Consider the following 27,113-nt stretch of genomic DNA (forward strand, 5'->3'; position numbering starts at 1 on the left):
AGACGGACATAATCACCCACTCTATTGACAGCAACGGCTACCTCTTCCCACATTCTCCACTTCTGGCTTAGACTCATATTCCTGTCTGCCTGTGGCAGGATGTCCACACACTTCTGGATCAAAACCTCCATCTCCTTTCTTGTGAAATGTGGCTGCCTTTTTTTTTTGCCCGGTTTGGCCGGAATACTGGGCCCAGCAGCCTCTTCCATGTCATCCTCCTCACCTATTTGTGTAAATTTACAGAATTCACAAAATCACAACTTGCCTAATCTTATGTTTCAAATTAATCGTTGATAGAAAATGCATGAAAGACTTACCGCCTGACTCTTGTGCATTTTTTCCCTGGTCTGTCGCCATGTCTGAGGTTCAAACAAGAAATACACCAGAATTTGAATGTGTTTTCGTGACGTATTTATACATGCGTCCTTATTTTGCGGCCGCATCATTGATTGTGCGGCCCTATGATCCCTCCTTAATTTGTGCGGGAAACGAAACTCTATTTATGGCTTGGTGTGTCTCAAGTCGAGGTGGCGTTTTTGGATTGTTGGAGGTTATCTTGGCTGGAGTTTATTGATTGCGTAGAAAGGAGTTGGAGGTTGGAGATTAGTTTGTTGGTTAGATTTGCGTTTTTTTGTCCGTTATCTTTGTTGGTTTATATTTTTGGGACCTCGTTTGTTGATTTGGTAAGTTTTGTGAAGTCTAACTTTTGTTCAATTGTTGTTTCATTGTGTTTCGTATATTTTGTAATTTTTGGATACCTAATTTATTCTATTTTAGATTTTGTTTATTTTCGACCCCAAAGACCTTTTGATTTTGCATCTTAGATATTTGCTCTTGGTAAGTCCATTTTTTATCTTGTATTAGCGAACTAATTAGCGCATTTTTAGTAGTTACTCTTGTGACTTGTATTAGCGAACTAATTAGCACATTTTTAGTAGTTACTCTTGTGACTTGTATTAGCGAACTAATTAGCGCATTTTTAGTAGTTACTCTTGTGACTTGTATTAGCGAACTAATTAGCGCATTTTAAACAGCTTAATAATCATTCTAACTTTTGGATGGTTTAGCTTTCGCTTTTTGAGCCAACATTTCGACCCGTTTTGATGTACTGTGTTAAATGTCGCTTTGCGGTTTTGCTAAATGGGTGTTTGGCATATTTGAACTTTGGTCTAGCACAAAATGTATCAACAAAAATGCACAGAGTGAAATGTGTCAAGTATTTTTGTTGTTTATTTTCAGTTTGGACGTATCATGACAATACCCCGGCATGTAAGCAGCAATGGATGGTATCATCAAGCTAAGTTGTTTTAATATAGTTTTGGGGTGGGTCAAAAGCCTTACTTTGAAATTTTTGAATTTCAGGTTGATCTGGGGCGGATTGTTCTGGCCATGCTCCCGGAAGCCGACCAACCTCAATCTCATCCCAGGCGTAGGCATCGTAGGCATGCAAGGCCCCAGATATTTCGAACACGTGTCACCCTTTTTGGAATGCCCGATGATGAGGTTTTAAGACGCTACCGTCTACCTCCCAAAATCATCATAGACACTCTCTCATTAATAGAAAGTGATCTTGAGCGGCAAATTGACAGTCCAACAGCAATACCACCACTGACGCAATTTATGGCGGTGTTACATTTCTGTGCCTCAGGATCGTTTCAAACAACGGTGGGAATAGTGGCGGGCATCTCCCAATCCTCCTTTTCCCGGATCCTGAGGGCAGTAATGGAGGCACTTTTCAAGCACCTCCATCATTTTATTCAAATGCCTTTGGATATGGGTGCCCTTAGTGTGGCCAAGGCCAATTTTTACCAAATAGCTGGCTTCCCACACATCATAGGGGTTGTGGATGGTACTCACATACCACTTCAGCCTCCAGCACGGCTGGAGGCAATATTTAGAAACAGGAAACACTATCACTCCCTGAATGTAATGGTGGTATGTGATGCCTCCCTCCAGATCCTGTCCCTGAATGCTAAGTTACCAGGAAGTGCACATGACTCCTTCGTCATCCGGCAATCAGATATATGGCAGAAATTAACCAACCTACAAGCTGGTGATGCGTGGCTTCTGGGTAAGTGGAGACCTTTAGTACATAACAATGTTAAGCTTGATACACAGTGTTCCTGATGTTGTCTCTTATTTTTCACAGGAGACAGTGGATACCCTTGCATGTCCTGGCTGCTCACTCCTTATTTGGCTCCCACACCAGGCCCACAAAGTGAGTATAATTCCGCACTTACAGCCACCAGGCAAGTGGTGGAGCGCTGTATCGGCCTTTTAAAAGGCCGATTCAGATGCCTCCACCGCTCTGGTGGCGAGCTCATGTATTTGCCGGATATGGTGTCGAAAATTGTGATCCTGTGTGGGATATTTCACAACATCGCCATAAGGAGTGGTGTCCCAATGCAGCCAGAGGATGCCTTACCTGAGGATGGCCCCCCCGAGGTTGGTCGGAGGTCAGTATGTGGGGGGGCCATACGCGATGATGTGGTGGCCAGATTTTTTAGGTAAGTTTGACCAAAACTACAGTGTTTATACCTAATGTGTTTGTGTTTGTTTGCGAACATCTAATTTATTTATTTTTTTTTCACCATCTTCTGTTTGTTCACATAATCTTTGCCACTCCAACGCTCACTACTTCCTGCTACCCTTACCAAACCTGGATCTGGTGATTTTGTCCATATATTCTGGAACCCATATCGCAACGCCATGTTTGTGGAATCATGTTGGCATGGTCCTTCGTCAACCAGTTCTTGATTGTTTTTTTTAATTAAATATTTTATTTGTATGTGTTGTATTTGAGATTATCACTGTTTTTTTTGGGGGGGACTGACCACTTTGATTTCTCATTTATGTTGTGAATAAATGTTTGGAGAGTGAAATGGTCTTCCTTTTTTTGGACGTTAACAGCAAGTGTAACCAGGTTAACACACCTTACATTTGACTAAGGGGTAATCCAGTACTGACACCAGTTGATGTAAACTGAAATATGTTTGCAGGTTCCCAACCCACACCAAAAGGAAGCCTGTCCAAACCTTTGGATTTTGAAGATTGGCCTAAGCAGCTTGCACACCAACTAGGAACCTGTAAAATGGCGAAATATCTAATTGACACTACACCCAAAAAGGGAAATGACATTGTTACTGTTATGTGTTTCTTGTGGCTGTTTAACATACAAATACAAAATACAATCTAACTTTTAAAAAAGGGAAATCCTTGCAGGAACAGTCTACTTATGTCAGGAAAACTATTTTTGTTTTTGAAAAAAAGAATGAGCCAGAACGTATATTAGAACTACAAAATTTATTTACAAAATGAAAATAAACAAAAAAAACTACTGGCGAAGGATGCCAGACAGCCGGTCAAGGGCCACAAGAATGCCAATGACATGTTGGCGCATCTGGCCAACACAATCGTCCACCTCTTGTCGACGCCTCTGTTCCTCTGTGGGTGAGAAAAGTGTGTGGATTAATAAAACAATAGGGAATCCACATTAAAAAAACAAAAACACAACGAAAATCACTCCTAAACCGAAAAAAGAAAAACCAAAACAAAAAGGGGGTGCTGCCAAAAATACAAGGCCTATGTACAAATTCACACAGGTGTGATATGTGTATGTTGAAATCAGCAGGAAGAGGTAAAGGCAAACTGCTAAATCACCAAAAGTAAACCAAACAAGCATGAATAAAGGCACGACACATGATTACATACAAACAGTTTGTGGTTAAAAAAAAAGAGAAAGAAAAACATACCGGGAGCCAAAACGGGAGCTCCGGAAGTCCCTCCATGTTCCTCCTCGGAGGAGCCTTCATTCCCCAAAGAACGGGGAGGGGTAATGATGGACTCCGGGGAGGGCGTAATTGGAAGAGGGGTGGGTGAAGGAGAGGGGGAAGTGGGACGGAGGGGAAGGAGGCCCGACAGTTCCGGGAGAGGGTCTGGGAAGGCTGGGGAGGAGTGGGGTATAGGGGAAATATTTGGGGTGGAGTGTTGGCTGGGGGTTGGGGATAGTGGCCGGGAACGCCGTCTGGCCGGACGGTGACGGCGTAGTCTTGGCTGTCCTCCTAAAATATGTCAAACAAATTGAGGTTAGTTTCTGGGCAAATCCGGGGCCCAAATAAAAAAACAAAAAACCAGCAACAAAAAACATGCAAAAAGGAGTAGAATGAAAAAAACAGAAATAGAGGGAAAACAAGCACACGCTGATATGAGGACAAATAATTAATAGGACAGACAGGAAAACATGCACACGCAGATATGAGGACAAATAATTAATAGGACAGACAGGAAAACATGCACACGCAGATATGAGGACAAATAATTAATAGGACAGACAGGAAAACATGCACACGCAGATATGAGGACAAATAATTAATAGGACAGACAGGAAAACATGCACACGCAGATATGAGGACAAATAATTAATAGGACAGACAGGAAAACATGCACACGCAGATATGAGGACAAATAATTAATAGGACAGACAGGAAAACATGCACACGCAGATATGAGGACAAATAATAAATAGGACAGACAGGAAAACATGCACACGCAGTTTGCCCCACAAACACAAACATGAAAAACACAATACATAACACTTTCAAGGATCTGCATGCGAAAGCATGCCAGCAAGCGGGGCGTTCGCCGTTGCAGGTCTGACCACCTGCGCTCCAGCTGCCCGATGTTGCGGCGTGAACCCAACGACCGCAGGCGGGACCGTGCCTCCGCATACGCGGAGCGCTTCTGCCGGTTGGTGATGGGTGGAGGCTGGCTGGTGATCCGCCTATCCATCACCTCCGTAAGCACCAGCAGCTCGCGCCTGGTGAATGCGGAGGCTCTCATGATGGCAATGGAGTTTTTCATACCAAACATTTTTGATAAAGTGTGCCAAAAATTTCTGATTGGCTAATGTATTTTGGAAATTAACAGGAGCAATTTTATTGGTTAGTGTATGAGTCATGTGTTCAACAGGGCCAGAAATCTCTGGAGAGTTATGATAGGCTTGATGCAGTGACATGCGTTTGCAAATTTAAATAAAGAAATGAACCCCGGAAAATATGCGGGGATCCACAGCAATAGAACAATTGTTTAATTGTGGTTCACATGTTTTTTGAACAATAAAAGCGAATGTTCCATCCGTACGTATTCTGCGGGTAAACACAAACACGGACAAGAGTAAAGTTTCTTGCATTGTGTTGAAAAAAAAAAAAAAAATTAAGCTAATTGATACATTGATTGGCATGATACGATTGAGGGAGGTAGGCAGAATAAAGGAGCAGGTAATTGACATCTGACAAGGCCACTTCCGGTTTCACTTGTGCGTGCGTTCCCTTCAAGCCATTTCGGGGATGTACGCTCGCTATTTCGCACACTCGTTAGTTAGAGGAGGGGTCGCCTGAGTTTAGGGAGGAATTTTAGATGCGAACGAAAATACGAGCGAGCCATTGAATTTAAATAATTTTGTACGTACGCCTAACGTACGTGCGCCCGCTTGCGAGTGGGTCTGAATGAGGGCCCAGATTCAAAGTCTGCAAAAAGTTTCTCTAAGTGAAGTTATTGTAACATCACATAACGAAGACCTTTCATGATTGGAGCTGTATGGTCAGGTTGCTATGTGTTCCAGGAAGGTAATGGGGGGGGGGGGCTAAGCAGATGAGGGTGTGTTACTGTAAAGGACTCACACAGGACGCTATACTCAGACTTTAATACTACACCTGCCATTGGGCAAGTTTCGATGGTGCATGCGATGATACGTCTAAAGTCGCACTGTGATGGCAAGACTCAGCAAGTGAGCGTCTCAGTATCAAGAAAATCGGCTGCGGTAAAAAAACGGGTCCGTGTCTGCGTGAAACTCTGAATCAGCCCCATTAGCTATAGAAATGGAAACATTTGAATGACCCCAGATAGGAATGTACTAACTTTGTTGGTACTTACTTTTAACATTCCTATAATGAGTGCTCTATATGTGTCTTTAAAATTAATATTCGGCTGGGGTATATGGAATCTAAGTGAATGAAGTAGATGTGCTGGAGCTTAAGGATGGGGGTATTCAGAGAGAAGTCATTTGTTCTTAGTTCCAGGCATTTGGATTAGGTAGTAGACTTTGCCACCGCTTATTCCAATAAGTAAATGTTTTTTATTGTTTCCAATTAAATAAAGGTCGAAAATTTTTGTCAATGAACCGAGAAAAGTGAAATTTATATAGGTCTCGAAGCTCAGGTGGAATGAAAACTCCAAAATATTTCAGTTTATTTTTAGCCATCGTAAAGATGGACGAGAGGTGAAAACTTCGGCTAAGGAAATCTGGGTGACAGCAGAGCCCGCTCTAGGCATAAACAAACTAAGCAAACGCCTCGAGCCGGTGGAGGTTTGGTGCAGGCACGGCCGGGGCACCTGCTGCCGGCTGGACGGCTGGACAGAGACTCTGGCAGCGGCTACTGCCGCTGCGCAGCATCCACAATCGGAGCTCAGCTGACAACTCTGATTGGGCCTGGCAGCAGCAAACCGTGAGCGGGCAGTGGCGGAACAGTCGGCGGCAGTTTGCGGGGGCGGAACACCTGGACAGCAGATAGTGGTTAACGCCAGGCCGGTTCTGAGGCATCACACAAACAGAATGAGCTTCTGCGCATGGGCAGAGGCTCATTCAGGACTATAAGTAAATGGTAGCGGGAGGGCTGCTGCACCGTGGCCCTTTGCGGAGCTCGGAATAGTGAGTCACACCAAACAGCTCTGGGCTCCGCCTCCAGCAATCATCACACACAGCTGCGGCCTGCCAGCCTGAGATGGGAAAAGCAGGTCTGCCGCCCGCGGCTTGCTGTACCTTGAGTCCGACGGCTCTGCAGGCTGCGCTCAAGTAAAGTAAGTTTGGAACTGGGAGAGGGCTGGGGTACAGTGGTGCTCAGTGCTGGGAGAGGGGTGCTCTGCTGGGATAGGGGCTGATACAGGGCTGTGCTGGGTGACGGTCCCTTCTATGAGGCCACACCCCTTTTCAAGATCCCACAGGGAGAGGGGCACCACCCAAAATCTTGCCTAGGGCAAGGACCGGCTCTGAGTGACAGAAAGTCATTCTGACTTTTAAGTAAATTTATTTTATATTCTGTAACTGTACGCTGCAATAATATCAAGCAATATTGAAATATACAAGGGAAGTTTAGATTTTTATTAAAAGCTTATGGTCTATAAAAAGTGCCAGCTTACCTTTGCAAAAGTGCAATGCAAGATTTCCAGTCTCATTTTTTTATTTTATTTTTTATCAAGTGCAGGGAGAAATGTTCGTATCCTTTGTTATATTTTGCCGTGCTGTAATTCTGTGTCTGCGGTTACCAGTGGGGGAAAAAGAATGAAAACTGTTGAAATGGTTTCTCTACAAACCTCCAGAAGAGTTTCTGATACAATATGACAACAGGATTGCGGCTAATGGAACATCAACAGCCATTCTGCTCTCCATGGTGCAATGCACAGAGGAGGTCATAAATTTTTTTTTTTCTTTCTTCAATGCAAAAGCTGTAAGTGGTATATCAAGTTTACAATTTAAAAAAATATAAAAAATGTAAAATATATGAAATATTTTTGAAGAAAAAAAGGTGTTTTTTTTGTTTTTTTTTAATACTTTTGCAATATGACAAAAGGAGAACAAAAAAAATAGAAGACTGGAATACTCTACAAATGTGCATGCTCAAACTGGTTCTACCAACATGCAATGCAAGTTCTCCATCTTATGCCATTTTTATAGCAGAAAAGAGCATTCCACCAAAATGTTGAACGAACTGTCATCACTTATATCCCTTTCACACCAAGGCAAGGACCCAGGGAAAACCCAGGTCATGTGTCGATGTGAATGGGTCAACCCGGGTTATGTGACCTGGGTCCACGACCCTGGTCATGACCAAGGTTTTTTCCCAGATCTGACCCAGGTTATGTTAAAAGAACCTCTCATTGGCAGATTGGAAGCTTTTAATGACGTAACAACTTGATAATCTTATGCAGGACAGACACAGGTCTAGTTTGAAAAAGGTGAAGACCCAGGATTTACCCAGGGACCAAAGTGTGGTCTAAGTAGATACAACACTGGTTCAAACTGTGGGTCTCATTCAGACCCGCTCGCGAGCGCAGAACGCTCGCAAGCAGGTCGATGGTACCCGCATGCGCACGACGGAGGCTGCTCCGTCGTGCGCATGCGCGAGACACGGCGTGCGATGGGGAAGCTGTCGCTCGGGGTCTCGCAACCAAAGGGGGCGTGCTGTCGATGGTGAGTGACAGCACACCCCCTTTGGTGGGCGTGCCGGGGCGTGGCTGCCCAGAGGGACGCGTTCCAATGGGAACGCCTACCGTCTGGGTCCGGCCCCACTGACATCACTAGTGATGTCAGTGGGGTGATTTTGGCTCTGATAGAGCCAAAATCACTCCAGGGCTTGCGGTCACCGAGACCCTACCGCAGGGTCTCGTCGCAAGCCCGATGGTCGCGATGGTCTTGACCATCGCGACCATCATCATGGACGCTCGCATAAGCTGTGGGTGGTAATCCACAGCTATGTGAGCGTCCAGGAGGACGTACCAAAAAAAAAACGCCCTGATTCAGAGCGCGCGCTCGTTCAGAGCGTCCGGCTCTGAATCAGGCCCTGTGTTCATTATCCCGGATTGGACTTGGGATTTGTAGTGTGTGAAATGGTTATTAAACAAAAATAAAAGAACAAAAGATAGACTGGACAGAAAGAGTGATTGCCATTCTAGGAATACATTGCAGCCTGCTGCTGGACATAGATCATTTTAAGGCAACGTAAATCGTTATTCCTGTCCACTTCTACTCTCTCTAATGGGACAGACCTCTTAAAACATCTGTATTCCAATTCCATGATATTGACTAAACACACGTATCAAAATAAAGTACCTTTAATAAAGCCTATTGTTTGTAACTGGATTATTTCTTAGACCTGTTAGTAGGTACTGGAATATAACAACGGGTAGTTTTATTTTATTATTTCCATGTAATCTACCACATGTATAAACGACAGGTAGTAAAATGTTCTTGAGCTAAACACTCAGCTGTCAACGGTTTATTTTTGTTATGACTTTTATACAGACTTTATTTAGAGATATTTTTCTACGGCAAACAACTAACTAGAGAGTGTCCTCTTAACGTGATGCTATCTCCACCTTACATCACTGTGGGGATAGCGTTACCTCGCTGGTGTGCAGGGCTTGATCAATACCATATACACCGGGATGCAGTCAGGATACCCAACACGTACATCCTGACATGGGACTAATGATAGGTGTCGAAATCCTGACGCCTATCATTAGCCCCACTGCGGAATCCCGGCATACCGAACGAAGATATGCCGGTTGTCTTAGCATCTAGCCGCAGGGGTGGGGGGTTAGATTTGGGGACCCGCGGGAGGACTTGGGGTTAGGCACCCCCAGGGAGGGTTAGGGTAGGGGAAGGGGGGTTAGGCTTAGGCACCACTAGGGGGGGTTAGGGTTAGGCACCCCCCCCCCCCCCCCGGGAGGGTTGGGTCTAGTCTGCGGGGAAAGGGAGGTTAGGTTTAGGCACTAACGGGAGGAGTTTAGGGTTAGGCACCCCTAAGGGAGAGTTAGGGTTAGGGTACTTAAGCTGTCGGATTTTCGACCAGCCGGGCAGCCCCTGTCGGTATTTGATCCAGCGACTAAAGAGCCACCGGCATTACATACCGACCCACTACAAAAATTCTGCTTTAGTCTCATTCACTTATACAACTTTTAGCAACATATCTGCAGTATTTTCTAGATGGCTGTTTGCAAATTCTTTACAGGCAGGGTTATTTTTATCAACCAGTGTGTTTCATAAAGGTCAGTATTTGCAATGCCTTAGAGATTGTTGACCCATGTGCATTATCTTCCATTGCAGCCACTTTCTTTTATTTTACTTGTTGAACATTTGGCCTTGCAGTAGCTTCTCTGTTAAGTGCCCTTGTTACCCAGCCCCTAAGTTTACGGGAAGGGCCTGAACTATGTTGTATTGCTGTTGTTTCGTACTTCTGTACAGTGCACCGTGCTGAACAATGGCCTGGTATCTGTCCCCCGTTTTGTGTCTCTTTATAACCACTAACTATTTTGTATAATTTTATTGCTACATATTGATTTTTTCCTTCAGTGCTATAGAACTTCCCAATAGATAGTAGGTCACCTGTTTTCGGTTAAATACCTACGTTTTAACGCAGGTGGAACCAATTAATAACTTAAATTGTAGGCAGTGTATTGCACTTGCAGCTTGTAAGGAGTATGACAATTTTTAAGATTTAATTTTTGTTAAATGTTTTGGAATATTTATTTTGTTTCTTTTATTCCGACGTACTGTGGGGATCGGTGCCAAAATTCCTACTACAATTTGTTTCTGATTCAAAGTATGCATCAAAAAATGCTGATCAAAATAAGGCTGATTAAGATCGCACACACACTGTCTGCAACACATGCTTAAAATAGATACAGATTCTACTTGTATTCATAGTTGGACACATCTACGCCAACCCATAGAGGGCGCACCCCTCCCAGCTATTCCAGATTTCAGTGGGACAGTCCCATTTTTGGGCACTGTCCCGCTGTTCCACCCGCGGGACGAAGTGTCCCATGGGTTGTCGGACACCTCACCGCCGAAGCTGTGCGGCAGTGCCGGCCCCTGGGAACATGCGTGCGGCATCCATTCAGTGCAGGGAGAGAGCTGGGGGCAGCCCAGCTACTGACGTAGTGCTGGGCTCGTCCCCAGCTTGACGTTAAATGGGAGGCGTGCCGTACAGGCACGTACCCAAATTGCGCCAATTAGGGGACGTGGCCTATGTTAATTAGGTCACGCCTCCTTTTTGATCACCGCGCGCAAGAGTTGGGACATAGGTGTCCCTCGTCGCACAGGGCGCGGCTAGGAATGAAGCTGGCCCTGCTTCTATTCCTCCTGCAATTCTGTCTACATGCCCACAGCACACTTATCTTACTTGTGAAGCCCCAATTACACCCAGGAAAGGGTGTGGCCAAATTGGGGAGGTGTGGCCACACTTCCTCCTGGGAACAAATTAAAAAATACTCAGCCAAACTGGTCCCCCGCTGGGTGCTTTCAACAAGCCTGGGTGATTAGTACCTGCCCTCTCCCTCTTATTCAGCGCAAATCACATTACCGTCTCCCCCCGGACTGACCACTTATAAATGGGGGAGCGGACGCCGGCGGGGGGTGCAGATCAGGAAACTTGCCCACTCTTCCGGGGGGCCAGGAGCGCCACTCGATTTTTGGGAGGCTCCTGGCCGTTTCGGGAGTGTAGGCAAGTATGCATTAAAGATACTAAGGTCTATTTACTAAGCAGTGTTAGGAGACAGAGTGAAAAGTGATAAGGTGCCAGCCAATCAGCTCCCAACTGTCATTTTTCGAACACAGCCCGTGAGATGACTGTTGGGAGCTGATTGGCTGGCACCTTATCACTTTCTTATCACTTTTCACAGTGTCTCCTAACACTGCTTAGTAAATAGACCCCGTAGTTTGAAATGGATGGGTGAGGCCTGAACGTTACGTGAGAGAGCCACTGTCTTGAATTATCGGAGGTGTACATCTGGTGTATTCAGGCAATTTAAGGATTTTAATTGAAGCCTTTTTCTTTTTATGAGTGAGAGCATAGTTTACCTGTATTTGTAATTATTATTAAGATTTCTTGTAGGTTAATTTATTTGCTGGTTGTAAGGCTTTTAATAAACCAATTAAATGTAGTATATGGAGGGGTAGAATTGGGAGGGTGTCATAATACAATGCAAAGGGGCAACAAGCTGGCATGGTATAAAAAAAACCCATTTATTGTAGAAAGAGGGTTTTTCCCATTTTGGACATTTAAAGGTGATGTCCGGAATATATCAAAAGCCACTGTGACCTTTATACCACTAGATATTTGCACTACATCTAATTTCTAAGCTCAGGTATGGTAAGACTTTGACATGTCAAAAGTACATGTTATATTTTGCTTTTAAGGTTGGGGAGTTGTCTTGTTCCCCGGAATAGGATTGTAACTGAAATAAATGGTGCATATAGGTCAAGTAGTTTGTTGTTCTGTGGAGAAACTGAATGTGGTGTTTTCTAGCAGTACTGTTTGTATGCTGTGCTTTGGCAGGTTATTTAATCGTAGATAGCTTTTATGGTGATTTCCCCAACATGCTTATATTTTTTAGCATTAGCTGTAAAAAGATGGTGTGACTCTTCGTAAAATAAGAATTCAATTTTGTATCTTCCTATATAGTTCATGGAAGCTGCTAGGCATTTATCATCAATATGCTATATATATTACAGCTTGTACACTGTTGCTCAATGTAATAGCAGCACTTCTTCCTGGTGTTCATGCATTATGCGACTTTTACTAGGACCCAGCTGTATGTAGTATAGCCTTACAACATAGGGCATTGTTGGTAGAGGAACTTATACCCCTTTCACATTGCAAAAATAACCCAGGATATTGCTGGGATAACCCGGGTGGAGGTGCAGTGTGAACGCGCCACCAAAAATTTCCCGGGTCGAGTAATCCAGCATTTCAACCCTGCAGTCGGGCAAATATGCGATATGAAAGGGGTATATTAGTTACTATTGTTTGCATACAATTGAAATGGATTGTTTATGCTGTATTTTTACAGTATGTTTATGTACATTACATTTGCCCAGAGTTTACCTCTCAATTGCATTTCTTTTGGACTGAAATAAGCCTGATCCTGTTTTAATTCTACATATTCCACTTTTTTGATCAGATGTATATCAGTTGATTCAAAAAGTTTGACACTTATTTTTTTCAAAAAAACGCTCAGAAATTGTTTCTTTATTATTGAATTAGGTTAAGAACATCCATTTTAAACTTATCCAACACAATTCAAATTTTTTTTTAAACACATATCATTAATATTGATATTTCCCCGGCGGCTGCTCCTCTCTGAGGCCGCCGGATATACACTTGGGGTCTGAGGGCTGGTTCATTTACATTTCCTCTGTGACTGCTCCTCTCTGCAACCGCCGGTTGGGGGGTCCTGCCGGGCTGACCTATCAGCAGTGATCGGCAGTACGGCAGACACTGGGGAATGCTGCAGAGGTGCCGGGAGGTCCCTCTAACATAGTCGCATTGTTTCCCACCATGTCAGGTAACGCACAGCCTGGCGTGGTCGCAAACGATGCGACCACGTCATGCAACTGGTTAAGTCAAATGTAATTGAACAGTGGTTTTGGGCTATTTTTGTCACTATGGTGTTTTTAGCTATGATACATTGTTTACAAGTTTGCTGGCATAAGAATGCTTTTAAAAATATATTTACACCTGAAGCATCCCTCCTTTGAAGTTCAGACTTAAAAGTCTTAAAAGCTCTTCATTAGAGGAGAACACAAACATGTAGAATTTAGAAGGCAACCTTGGAGCCACAATGGTTCCCAAAACTCATTTATTGGCTACTAGCTACTGGGAGAAAGAAGCCAAAGAACATGAAATGCAGTGACGTTTTACAAACATAGGCCCTCATTCAGAGCCGTACGCTCTGAGCAGAGCGCACGCTTTGAATGAGGGCCGCCCTCCATGAAAATGGAGCGTCCTCCTGGACGCTCGTATAGCTGTGGGTCACCACCCACAGGCTATACGAGCGTGCAGTTTGATGGCCGCGATGGTCTTGACCATCGCGACCATCGAAACTGCGAGCCGGAGCTTGCGGTTGAGGTTTTCAACCGCAAGCTCCGGAGTGATTTTGGCTCTATCAGAGCCAAAATCACTCCCACTCACATCACTAGTGATGTCAGTGGGCCGGCTTCTGACGGGAGGCGTTCCCGTGGGAACGCCCCCGTCAGGGAGGCACGCCCCCGGCACGCCTACCAAAGGGGGCGTGCTGTCAATCAACATCGACAGCGCGCCCCCTTTGATCAGACACAACGAGCGAAGGACTTTCCTTCGCTCGTCGCGTCTGGCGCATGCGCACGACGGAGCTCCCTCCGTCGTGCGCATGCTCAGTGCACACCATCGACCCACTTGCGAGCGGACAGCCGCTTGCGAGTGGGTCTGAATCAGGCCCATAGATGTCTCAGTAGTTTCCCAGCAAGTTTATTAATCTATGGACAAGTGGCTGAATGGACCTCTACTACAGTCTTTTGCGGAGATGTATCAAACTTTCAAAAGAGGACAAGTGATATAGCAACCAATCCGCGTGTAGCTAGCAATTTATAGAATGTACTTGATCAATGATAACTGTGCTGTCCGATACATCTTCTCTGGTGTGCGCCTGGAGCTCATTGTACAGCGGTGCTGACTGCACCACTCGTTCGTCTGGGCTGGAGGTGCTGCGGCAGAGGGCGCCTATATAAAGATTAGCTCACTAAGGGCGGAATTCAATTGTTTCCAGCCCCCATTGCGCCCGATGGAGTTATTCAATTGTTGCTCCTGTCGGGCGCGATCAGCTGCCAGCTCTCCATTTCAGCTCGCAGCCCCAGAGGGGTGCGAGCTGAAATTGGCGAAAAGTGACCTATTTGGGCGCCCAAACGGCACTTTTCGCGATCGTGCCCAGCACTTTGGTCAGGGTTAGCTGATTTACGCAGGTAAACCCTTCCACTTTGGGCACGATCAGCCCGAAAAGCTGGAACAATTGAATAGCGGCCCGCGATCTCCAGTCACTTTAGACGGGAGATCCGGGCAACGAAAACAATTGAATTCTGCCCTAAGTGGCTAATCCCACTGCATGTTGGACCTGGGAACACTTTTCTTTATCTGGATCATCTGGTAAAATTCATCGGCTTCCTTTATTTATTGGGTCTGTGACTGTTCATATACTCTTGGGACTTATAGTTCCAGAAACACACTTTTAGCCATAGGAGGCTTTTTCCATTTCTAATATATGCTTTGAAATCTTTGAGATCAACTTTACAAAATGTTCATCTCATATTATTTTTTACCAGCTTGAACTATCATTTTTTAGCGTATATATGTGACTCGGATTATTTATTTTGAATTGCAATACAGTGATTTTATATTCAACCCTATTATTATTGTATATTTATATCTTGTATTAAATCAGTATTTTATCTTTATTGGTGTGTCTTGACCATCACTTATTCTGCCATACCGGTATTTAATATTTTGTTATATGGGTATTTTGTATTGATTAGCCCAGTTTCACTTGTTTGAGTTGGTTCTGTTTATTAGGTTATTTTCACTAAATACCTTGAAACTAGCTGCTGCTATTAATTAATCCCATGTATATTTTTTACATAAGTGGAGTAATTTTTTAATATGTTAGCACAATTTTGTTTAATTAGGGCCAAGGATACTGTTTTTTTTATCTTGTATATCTTCCTTTTTTATCAATTTAAACCTCTTTAGAAGAGCATGAATGTGAGAGTGAATTCTGGAATTGGTGGCAGGAATATTAGCCATTAGAGAAGAACCTGCATGGGGGTAATTGATTATCTCTTGATTAGGACCCTGATATTCTGATACTTTGAGGAGTGGGGTTATTATGTAGAAACTGTGCTTGTTTTGTATATCTCTGTAAAAGACCTTACCATTTTTGAAATGTATTTTAATAAATGCATCTTCCTACTCCTGCTGCTTGCAAAATAAATGCTCCTTCCTTCGGGTACTTGATCTTCTGTGACAGCAGCTTTTAGTGCATCAGGTCACAAGTGACCACAGTCAGGAACAAATATGTGGTGCTAGACATTCTGTGAACTGTTTATAATATAATGAATTTCTGCTAAAAAGTTTCCTTAAATGGATGTGTTCAGATATTCATCTAAGTCACAAAAACACACCAAATGGTAATCTTTTTCAATCCTGTATTAATCAAAATGATCCAACATTAAATGTATTTGTTGGAAAAAGCATGTGGACCCCTAGGATTCTGTGACTGCTGTTTCCCCCTTGAGCAGCAGTGTCTTTAGTGAAATAGTTGATCAGTCCCACATATCAGCTTGGAGGCATTTTGGTCTACTCCTCCTTACAGAACTGCTTTAAGTCATGGACCAGTGTGCTTTCTTGCATGAACCACTACGCCTCGGGTCTTGCCACAACATTCTACTGGCTTAAGGTCTGGACTTTGACTAAAGGGGCCTATCCATTACCCGACTTTGAGAACAATCCGACCAAAATCAGGAGGTTAATGGATAGCCGGCAAGGACCAGCGATGCGCGTGCATGCTGGGTCCTTTCCGTCCCCGACTATCTACTGAACATGCCCGTCAACTTGACGACGCTCGTCATGTTCGGCATGCTCAGAGATAGGAGGTTGAGCTCCTTCACTGAACGCCGTTCAGTGCGGGCACCGCACATCGGCGACATGAAGTTCAGACTTTCAGGTCGCCTAATGGATAGGCCCCTTAAGACAGTCCAAAACACAAAATTTCTTCTGTTTCAACCAATTTCTTTTGTAGAATGACTTGTACGTTTAGAATCATTGTCTTTCTACAAGTCCCACCTTCTGTTGAGCTTCAGTTAATGGATGGATATCCTGACCTTCTCTTATAGAATTTGCTAGTACAGGTTGAGTCTCCCATATCCAAAATGCTTGGGACCAGGGGTATTTTGGATAACGGAATATTCCGTATTTTGGAATATTTGCATATCATAATTAAATATTTTGGGATTGGGACCCAAATATACATACAGAATGCATTTATGTGTTATATACACCTTATACACACAGCATGCAGGTCATTTTATACAATATTTTCAATAATTTTGTGGCTCAAGCAAGGTTTGTGTACAGATATGAAATTCATTTATGTTTCATATACACCTTATACACAAAGCCTGAAGGTAATTTTATACTATATTTTTAATAATTTGTGCATTAATCAAAGTTTGTGTACATTGGACCATCAAAAATGAAAGGTTTTATTATCTCAGTCATGCCAAAATTATTCCGTATTTCGGAATATTCCATATTTCGGAATATTTGGATATGGGAGACTCAACTTGTACAATCCAGAATTTGGAGATCCATCACTGACGGCAAACAATCCTGGTCCCAAAACAGCTACACAGCTCCAAACCATGGTACTGCTACACTCGGTTGAGATGCAGTGTTTTGTTTCCTACAAACATAACATTTTGAATTTAAACCAGCAAAGTTTTAGACTGAGCGATCCACAGAACATTCCAGTAGTCTTTTGGCTCATCCAAGTGGTCTTTGGCAAACATTTAAGTGGCATCAAAGTTCTTCTTGGAGAGTATTGGCTTCCTCCTTGCTGTACTCCCATGCACACTCTTCATGTTCAGGATTGGTAGACCTTTGAACACTAATATTAGCATGTGCAAGAGAGGCCTTAGATCCTTTCACATTACACTAGGATATTTGTGATCTCCTGGAATAGTACATGCCTTGCTCTTGGAGTGATCTTTTTGGACGACTACTCCTGGGCAGAGTAGCAATGGTGTTGAATTTTCCTCATTTGTACACTATGTGTCTTAAAGTGGATCGTTGAAGGCCAAAGTCTTAAGAATAATTTTTTTTAAAATTTTCCAGGTTCCTGAGCATTGACGGCTATTTTTTCTGAGGTCCTAAGATATTCTTCTTTAAACGAGGCATGGCTTGTGTTCACAAACCTGTGTGGTGGAGTCCAGACTTTGGTTGTGAAGACTTCGCTTTATGTTTATTTAATAGGACTGGGCCACCGAAATCCACACATTGATTTTTCATCCCATTAACACTCCTGGCTCTAATTATCCCATTAACTGAATTGATGTCCTAGAGGTTCACATACTGTTCCCTACAAATAATTAAAATTTTGGTTAATTTTGATCAATAAATGAATTAAGAACTATGGTTGGAATAGATCCAGTTCAACATGATGGAGGTGATTTGTCATTTCGGAATGACAAATCACGTCCACCTACATTGCAAGGTTTGCCTCGCCCCTCGCAGAGGTGCCCAGGAAAACTTGCAATGCTTGGGTTACCGTAATTGGCCACTTCATGTAAAGTTGACCATTACGCCAGCAACACATCGTGCAGAATTAAATTCCCTCCTGTATCTTTTTGTGTGTCATCTGATTTATTGGGGTTTCTTTAATTTTATAAATTGTTGGTAACATTTAAGACCTTTAAGTTCACATTTATGTAGAAATTCACAAACTTTCTAGCATCTCTATAATTTTCTTGCTATTACCACTACACTTTATCTATAATTTTCTTGCTATTACCAATACACTATTTTTATAGTTTGGTTTTAGTATCCTCATAATTTATTGCTGCAAGTTGTTCAAAATACAAACCATTGATTATGTTGTTTGTTCAAATAAACGTCTTAATCTCATAATTCGCATATTCTTAGCTAACTTGGAAGTGCTGTGCTAAATGTTTAGCTTTAAGAGCAGACATAATTACTCAGCATTTATACAATTACATTTATGTTCAAGCTCCTGGGCTCCTTACAATATTTGAATATAGGTTGAAGGGGCAGAACTGACTTTTTTTTCCCCCTTCGACTTCAAGTTACTTGCTAGCAAGCTCCTAGGCTATAGAAATGAACCTGAATAGAGGCTGAAATTGGACAACCTACATGTTTAATAAAGTGATCTCATTCAGGGCCTGAATGAGAGGTGGATGCAGCCACGTCTTTATGCTAATGACTGACAATGATCTTACTGAGACACCCACTAGCAGCCGCGCTAATCCGTCTCGGTGCATCTTTAGACCCTCCATCGCCGCACCCTGAAAGCTTGCACCAGCCCTATGGCAACTTCCCTGTCTGAACATGGCGTCCTGCGTCTGCTCTACTGCGTCTTTTGGCGCAGTTGCTGTCAGCGACACTCCCACGTCTGCCTAACCAGCCCCCTGTTACCTACCAGGAAAGCCCACTGAAATTCAAAGCTCTTGCGTCCTAATTTGTTCTGCTTCTCCTAGCGGAAACATGAGCAGTACTTCCATCATTGGCCAACTGCGTGAATATCGGCATTGCCTGCAGTTAGCGTTCACCTCTGAAGCAGGCCCACTGTGGCTTATTGTGAAAGATCATTATTTCTAAAAATTTACTCATACAGCAAGGCTGAAAATGCACAATTTATACCAGGAATGCATTTACAGTTATCGATTTCATAACTACTGTGAGGAAATGCCCCCCTACATTAAAAATGATTCACCTTACACACTCGTGGCCGTCTATCCAACACTACATGCTTTTGGCTGTCTGTCCAACGTTCTACACACTTGTGGCCATCTCTCCAGTACTCTACATACTTGTAGTCGCCTGTCCAACACTCTACATAAGGCCTGGCTAACCTGTGGCTCTCCAGCTGTTGTGAAACTACTAGTCTCAGCATACCCTCCCACCGATCAGCTGGTAAAGCATGCTGGGACTTGTAGTATCACAACAGCTGGAGGGCTGATTGAGTTAGAATAACAGACTGGAAGCTTTAAAAGGAGTGTGGAGCTTGAAATCATTGTTCTTCCTTTGTTAACCATGGATACCTGCAAGGAAACACATGCAGCCATCATTGCTTTGCACAAAAAGGGCTTCACAGGCAAGGATATTGCTGCTAGTAACATTGACCCTAAATCAACCATTTATCGGATCATCAAGAACTTCAAGGAGAGAGGATAAAGAGTTGTGAAGAATGCTTCAGGGTACCCAAGAATGCCAGCAATCACCAGGACCATCTCCTAAAGTTGATTCAGCTGTGGGATCGGGGCACCAGCAGGCAGGTATCAGTGAGGCAAAGACTTGGAGGATGGCCTGGTGTCAAGAAGGACAGCAAAGAAGCCACTTCCCTCTGGGAAAAACATCAGGAACAGACTGATATTCTGCAAAAGGTACAGGGATTGGACTGCTGAGGACTGGGGTAAAGTTATTTTCTCTGAAGAATCCCCTTTCAGATTGTTTGGGGCTTCTGGAAAAACGTTTGTCCGGAGAAGGAAAGGTGAGCGCTACCATCAGACCTGTGTCATGCCAACAGTAAAGCATCCTGAGACCATTCATGTGTTGGGTTACTTCTCAGCCAGGGGAGTGGGTTCACTTACAATTTTGCTTAAGAACACAGCCATGAATAAAGAATGGTACCAAATCATCATCCAAGAGCAACTTCTCCAGTTTGGTGTTTTGCCATAAGGCAAAAGTGATAATTAAGTGGCTTGGGGAACAAAATATTGACATTTTGAGTCCATGGCCAGGAAACTCCCCAGACCTAAATCCCATTGACAACTTGTGGTCAATCCTCAAGAGGTGGATGGACAAACAAAAACCCACAAATTGTGACAAACTCCAAGCATTGATTAGGCAAGAATGGGCGGCCATCAGTCAGTATGTGGCCCAGAAGTTGATTGACAGCATGCCTGGGCGAATTGCAGAGGTCTTGAAAAAGAAGAGTCAACACTGCAAATATTGACTCTTTGCATAAACATAATGTAATTGTCAATAAAAGCATTTGACACTTATGAAATGCTTGTAATTGTACTTCAGTATACCATAGTAACATTTGACAAAAAAGTCTAAAAACACTGAAGCAGCAAATTTTGTGAAAACCAATACTTGTGTCCTTCTCAAAACTTTTGGCCACGGCCGTACATGCTTGTGGCCTCCTCTCTAATATCCTACACACTTGTGGCCATTTGTCCAACACTCTACATGCTTGTGGCTGTCTGTCCAACACTCTACCTGCTCGTGGCCATCTCTCAAATATACTATGCATTTGTGTGCATTTGTCCAACACTCTACACGCTTCTCAATAAGTTTGGTGAAAAAGAAATAAGTGATTTGGGAAAACTGGATGACAGAAAACCATTAGTAGGAATGTTACCTTTGTGCTATATGTGTATGTATGTATGTATATATATATATATATATATACACTATACATACACAATATATATATATATATATATATTGTGATAGGAGCACTGGAGAAGTTAGGGATGGCGTGTATGTGTGCCCCAAATTCCTGTAATATGTATTTTAACCCCCATTAAAAGTCTGTTTTACAAACAGATCTGAGTATCGGCTTTCGGTGAAAGCCGGAGAATGGATCCTGGGGGTGTGGTTGTGAGAGAGAAGGAGGGCTCCATCCACACGGCTGTTTCAGGTGTTTGGCCTTTCTGCCTGAGAGCAGGCTAATTAGGGATTACACCTGGAAGTGACTCAATATAGCTGTGTAAGAGTTTTGATGCAGTGTCTCACACACCCTGGGGAGAACAGACACAGAGGTTTGTTCAGAGACACTGTGACCTTTTGAAGTGCTGTGTTTGTGGTGAGGCAGTAGGCCTTGCCACTTGTAAAGAGGAAATTACCTGTGTAGTCAGTGCCCAGCTGGGCTAGGAGTTATTTTGTGTTTGGTTTATTTGTCTATTGGTGTTGCACAATAAAAACTGGTGCCGACCAGCTTGCACGAAAACCAATGACTGGACTGCTGTTTCCTGGCTGCTGTGTGTAAGGAGGTGTCCACCTACCCCAGGAGAGGGACCCCTTTTTTTTATATGTGTTGAGATATGTTTCTTATTATTGATTCTAATAAATATGCATAATATTGCTGAATACTAATTGCGGTCTATATTATATATCTAACCAGCGCTTTCACTTATCTTTAGTGTTTAGTTTTTATTGTGTAGGATTTTTGTGCAAATTATCCTCTGTGAAGTGCAGCAGGTGAACTCGTTTGCCACTTATCGATTCTCAAGCGCTTAGGTGTTTTTTCCGGATTAACCACCAATGGGCCAAATAGTGGTAAAACAATGGTAAACAACCCCCTTCATATTGGTGTTATATATAAATATAAAATTAAAGAAGAAAACCATCTAATTGAATAGCGCGAATTACCCAGCATTCAACCGGCCTCAGGCATTCCCATCTTACGTTCCAAGTGGTGTTACCTGACCTCCTGGAACGCAGGCTAGCCAGAGGTCAAGTCGGGCTAATGATTAACCATGCCATTATACGGCACTTCCTAGTGTTTATCCCACTAGTGTATTGGGCAAGGTGCCGATATATTAATCAAGCACCAAGCGTGACTCCGTGAGACTCTGACGTAACCATCAGGCGCCAACTAAGATGCAGATGTACCACGCCAAGGGTAGTCACGTGAGGCCCCCGATATGGTAATCTAGTGCTGTGCGTGTGGGCGTCACCACACCCGGACGTAGTTCAAGCTCAGAAAATAGAACTACTCCACTAGGAACGCAGTATCATTTCCTGCTTGCATTCCATGTACTTAACAACCTATCTGGTAATGTGGATTAACTAATACCCGTTATTACAAAACCATATTTATGAATATTGAACACCAATAGAAAAGTGTTGTATATATAAATGAGACATATAATGATTCACAAATGAGGTCACTGATTATGGCGTCCTATATAATTATAGTGGTGTATACTAAATAATCCAACAAAGACATAGGGCTAAGACATTATATATTTCTCAATGTAGAGCACACTAGATGGTCTCATATAAATGGCTCCAAATTATATCAACTACAACACACTAAGTGAAATACACCAATTGGTTAAAAAGGGGACACTAGGATGTTGCAATTATTAATAAGGTATACCTGAAGAAAATTTTACCTAACAACCCCCTGACACAACCTTATGTACACATTTTAGGAGTAACCCTCAGAACATATCCCATTTAGTATAGAAACCACCTGTCACGACCAGGGTTTCCCGGCATAGGGGATGACGGGTATTATCTGTGAGGGCGCTGTGGCGTGGTCCTTCCGGCGGAGGGGCTGGTGTCGGGCATTGGCTGTGCGAAGTGTTCCGTGGGCACTGTGTCATTCTGGCCGGGGTAGGCCTGGTGGTGTTTCCATTCCACTCTGGTATGGGTGCCGCCATCTAACCTCTGGCCATGTGACTTAGCTGCTCCAGTCCTGGCGTGTCACATGGTCTCTCTGACCTATCACGATTCTGCACTGGGTACTTAAGGGAGTTCAGAGCTTCCTATAGTTGCCAGTGCAACGTGTTTCACAGCGTAGCTGTGAGAGAGTCTGTGTGCCTTGAATTATCTGTCTGTTTGAGTGCTTTCCTGTGCTCCTGCTGGATCCCAGCTTCCAAGTAGCCTGCACCTCTCTGCCTGCTCCCAGTCTCCTGCCAGAACCATCCTGCACCTGCTATTTACCCTTTCCCTGCCAGAGGACCTGTGTCTACAGTTAACCCTGAACCTACACTGTCTCCATTTACCTAGCTCTCTTTTACCTCACCAGTATCAATCAGTGACTGTTATCCTGTCTGCAGCCCTGCAGTTACCATTTGGATTACAAAGACTTTTATTATTTCTGCCACTACCTGGACATTACCTATTCATACTACAATACAGCCTCTAGTCATCACCTTCCTCGTTATACTCTGGACTTTGGCCCTGATTCAGACCCACTCGCGAGCGGCTGTCCGCTCGCAAGTGGGTCGATGGTCTGCACTGAGCATGCGCACGACGGAGGGAGCTCCGTCGTGCGCATGCGCCAGACGCGACGAGCGAAGTAAAGTCCTTCGCTCGTTGTGTCCGATCAAAGGGGGCGTGCTGTCAATGTTGATTGACAGCACGCCCCCTTTGGTGGGCGTGCCGGGGGCGTGCCTCCCTGACGGGGGCGTTCCCACGGGAACGCCTCCCGTCAGAAGCCGGCCCACTGACATCACTAGTGATGTCAGTGGGAGTGATTTTGGCTCTGATAGAGCCAAAATCACTCCGGAGCTTGCGGTTGAAAACCTCAACCGCAGGCTCCGGCTCGCAATTTCGATAGTCGCGATGGTCTCGACCATCGCGGCCATCAAAAAGCACGCTCGTATAGCCTGTGGGTGGTGACCCACAGCTATACGAGCGTCCAGGAGGACGCTCCATGAAAATGGAGCCCGGCCCTCATTCAGAGCGTGCGCTCTGCTCAGAGCGTACGGCTCTGAATGAGGGCCTTTATTTTATCTGTATACATGTCTGCAACTTCACGTATTAAAAAACCCACTTTCCAATTTAAATCCGTTCATGTGTCTGCTCCTATTTCCACCCCGGGTCCACAACAAACTCAGGTACTAACAGTTTGCACTGGCCCAATGGATTCAGCCACGGGACATGAGTCTGGAATGGATTTAATTCAGACCATAGCAAGCCGGTTGGAAAACCTGTAAACTACACAACACCAAATGGCTCAGTTCTTTCAAGAAATGGTTAAACGTCAAGATATCATGCAAACTACTTTGACTACTTCAAATGTTACAGTGGTTACACCTGCTCCTCCGTCTGATAATATAGGTTACAGAGCATCTCCTCGCTTGCACCTACCTATGCCAATTAATTTTGATGGCAGTCCTAAGTTATGCCGCGGATTCCTTAATCAGTGTGATGTGCATTTTACCTTGCAGCCAGATAATTTTCCTTCCGCTAAAACTAAAGTGGCCTATATCGTGTCCTTATTGACTGGCTCAGCTTTGGATTGGGCTTCTTCACTCTGGGAGCGTGCAGACCCTCTGCTGGACAATTATACTGAATTTCTAACATCTTTAAGGAGGATTTTTGATAAGCCAGGAAGAACAGTTTCGGCCTCATACAGTATTATGACTGTAAAACAGGGAACCCGTCCTGTCAGTCAATATGTTGTACAGTTTTAGATTTTGCCATCAGAGCTCAAATGGAATGAAGAAGCCCTCACCTCAGCTTTTTGGCACGGACTTTCTGATCGGTTAAAGGATGATCTGGTCACCCGCGAACTTCCAACTTATTTAAACGATATGATTTCTCTCTGCAATAAAATTGACCTACGCTTTAGAGAACGCCAGGCTGAGAAGCATAGAACTGGCCGTTACAAGCCTTCCCCACTACCCACTCCTACCCGCCTGTCTCCTCCTACAGATGAAGAGCCCATGCAGGTGAATCATACCCATCTCTCCAAGGAGGAATGACAGAGAAGATTATTAAAAAACCTCTGCCTATATTGTGGAGATTCGGGTCATCTGGTGGCCTCCTGTTTCCGTAAGCCGGGAAATGCCCATTCCTAACTGGTCCTGGGGACATCAAGTTAGGAGTAATAAGTCCGTCCCCAAAATCTAAAGATTCTGTCTTGATCTTAGCCTTAGATCATAAGCCTAAACCTGTTTTTGTCACTGCTCTGTTAGACTCTGGAGCAGCAGGAAACTTTGTGACCTCCAGTTTTGTTGACAAGCTACAAATTCCTTGTACATGTCTTGATCATTCTGTCTCCCTGACCTCTGTAGATGGACGACCTCTGTTAATTGGAGCTGTCTCTAAGGCAACTCAGCCAGTCTTGGTTCGTATTAGAGCACTCCATTCTGAACATCTTAAGTTCTTAGTGATACCCAAGGCTACCCATGAAGTTATTCTAGGATTACCATGGTTACGTCAGCACAATCCCAGGATTGACTGGTGGACTATGCAGGTTCTCTCATGGAGTTCAAGTTGTCAGGAATCTTGTCTTGCCAAAGTACGACCAGTGAGGAAAATAGCATCATCAGTACTTCCAGCAATTCCTAAAGAATACCAAACATTTGCTGATGTCTTTTCTGAAAAACAAGCTAATGTTTTACCTCCTCACAGAAAATGGAACTGCCCAATTGATCTACTGCCAGACAAGATGCCTCCTCGTGGTCATACTTATCCCTTATCCCTGCCAGAGACCAAAGCCATGTCGGAGTATATACAGGAGAATCTGGAGAAAGGATTCATTCGACCTTCCACTTGAACTGCTGGAGCAGGTTTCTTTTTTGTTGCTAAAAAAGATGGGGGTTAAGACCGTGTATAGACTACAGAGGCCTTATTGATATTACAGTTAAGAACAGATATCCACTTCCATTGATTACAGAATTATTTGATAGAGTCAAAGGATCTATCATATTTTCTAAGTTAGACTTACGAGGGGCCTGCAATCTTCTCCGTATTCGTGCAGGAGATGAGTGGAAGACCGCTTTCAATACAAGAGATGGGCACTTCGAATATCTTGTCATGCCATTTGGGTTGTGCAACGTACCTGTTGTTTTCCAAGGTTTCGTCAATGAAATTTTCAGAGATCTGTTATACGTTTCCGTAGTTGTTTATCTGGATGACATTTTGATTTTCTCTCCATCCCTAGAGGAACACCACAAACATGTAAAAGAAGTCCTGTCCCACCTGAGAAAGAACAATCTCTACTGTAAATTGGAAAAATGTGTCTTCAGCATTCCTAGTGTACCATTCCTTGCCTATATCATCTTTGGTTCCAGTCTAGAAATGGATCCTAAAAAAGTTCAAGCGATTTTGGACTGGTCTCGACCTCAGACAATGAAGGCTGTTCAGAGACTTCTCGGATTCGCCAATTATTATAGACATTTCATCAAGGGATTTTCATCTTTAATGGCTCCCTTACGGCTTTAACCCGCAAAAATGCCAACCCTGCTCTGTGGCCTCCTGCGGCAGAAACAGCCTTTCAATTTATAAAGCAGGCTTTCATAACAGCTCCAGTCTTAAGACAACCTGACTTGGATAGACCCTTCCTGTTATAAGTGGACGCATCTTCAGAGGCAGTGGGAGCTGTCCTCTCCCAATGGTTTGAGGACAAACGAATCCATCCATGCGGGTTCTTTTGTAAGAAGTTCTCTCCAGCTGAAAGAAACTATGCCATAGGGGAACAAGAACTTTTAGCCATTAAATTGGCATTAAAGGAATGGCGATACCTTTTTGAAGGGGCTAAATTCCCCTTTAACGTCTTCACGGATTATAGGAATCTTCTGTTCTTGAAAAATAGTCAAAACAAGAAAAAGAAAAAAGCGACTCCTTTTATGGGGCACTCACTGACTATTTATGAAAATCTGATGAAATTAAAATATAAATCTTTAATCAATATATTTAAAATCAAGTTGCCAAAGGAACATACAAATAATGAACTTCAAATGCCAGACAGACAAACAAACAAATAAAAAGTGATCATAAGTGATCCTGTATGTGCTATAAGCACCCCTAAATTCAGTTAAATCTCAGAATACATATATTCTCCACATGAGTTAGAAATATTTGAGAGAAAATAATGATAGAACAATAATGATCCAATTAGTAGTTCTAAATATAGATTTTTAAAGTATCACATTTAGGGGTATCAATATAAACTGCACATATAGGTGTGGCGAAATATTGGTGAAAGAAACATATACAAAACATATAAAGCAGAAACAAATTACATATATTGTTAAAAGGCTG

General features: G+C 43.5%; 1 protein-coding gene across 3 annotated transcripts in view; it reads left to right on the forward strand.

Moving 5' to 3' along the window:
* The window catches only part of METAP1D (methionyl aminopeptidase type 1D, mitochondrial), a 227,306-nt gene that overhangs the window by 60,876 nt on the left and 139,317 nt on the right, over window positions 1-27,113 (forward strand). The gene's annotated exons all lie outside the window — the stretch shown is intronic.

This window comes from Taudactylus pleione, unplaced genomic scaffold (genome assembly GCF_031769625.1).
Source record: "Taudactylus pleione unplaced genomic scaffold, aTauple2 ptg000004l, whole genome shotgun sequence".
Lineage (NCBI taxonomy): Eukaryota > Metazoa > Chordata > Amphibia > Anura > Myobatrachidae > Taudactylus > Taudactylus pleione.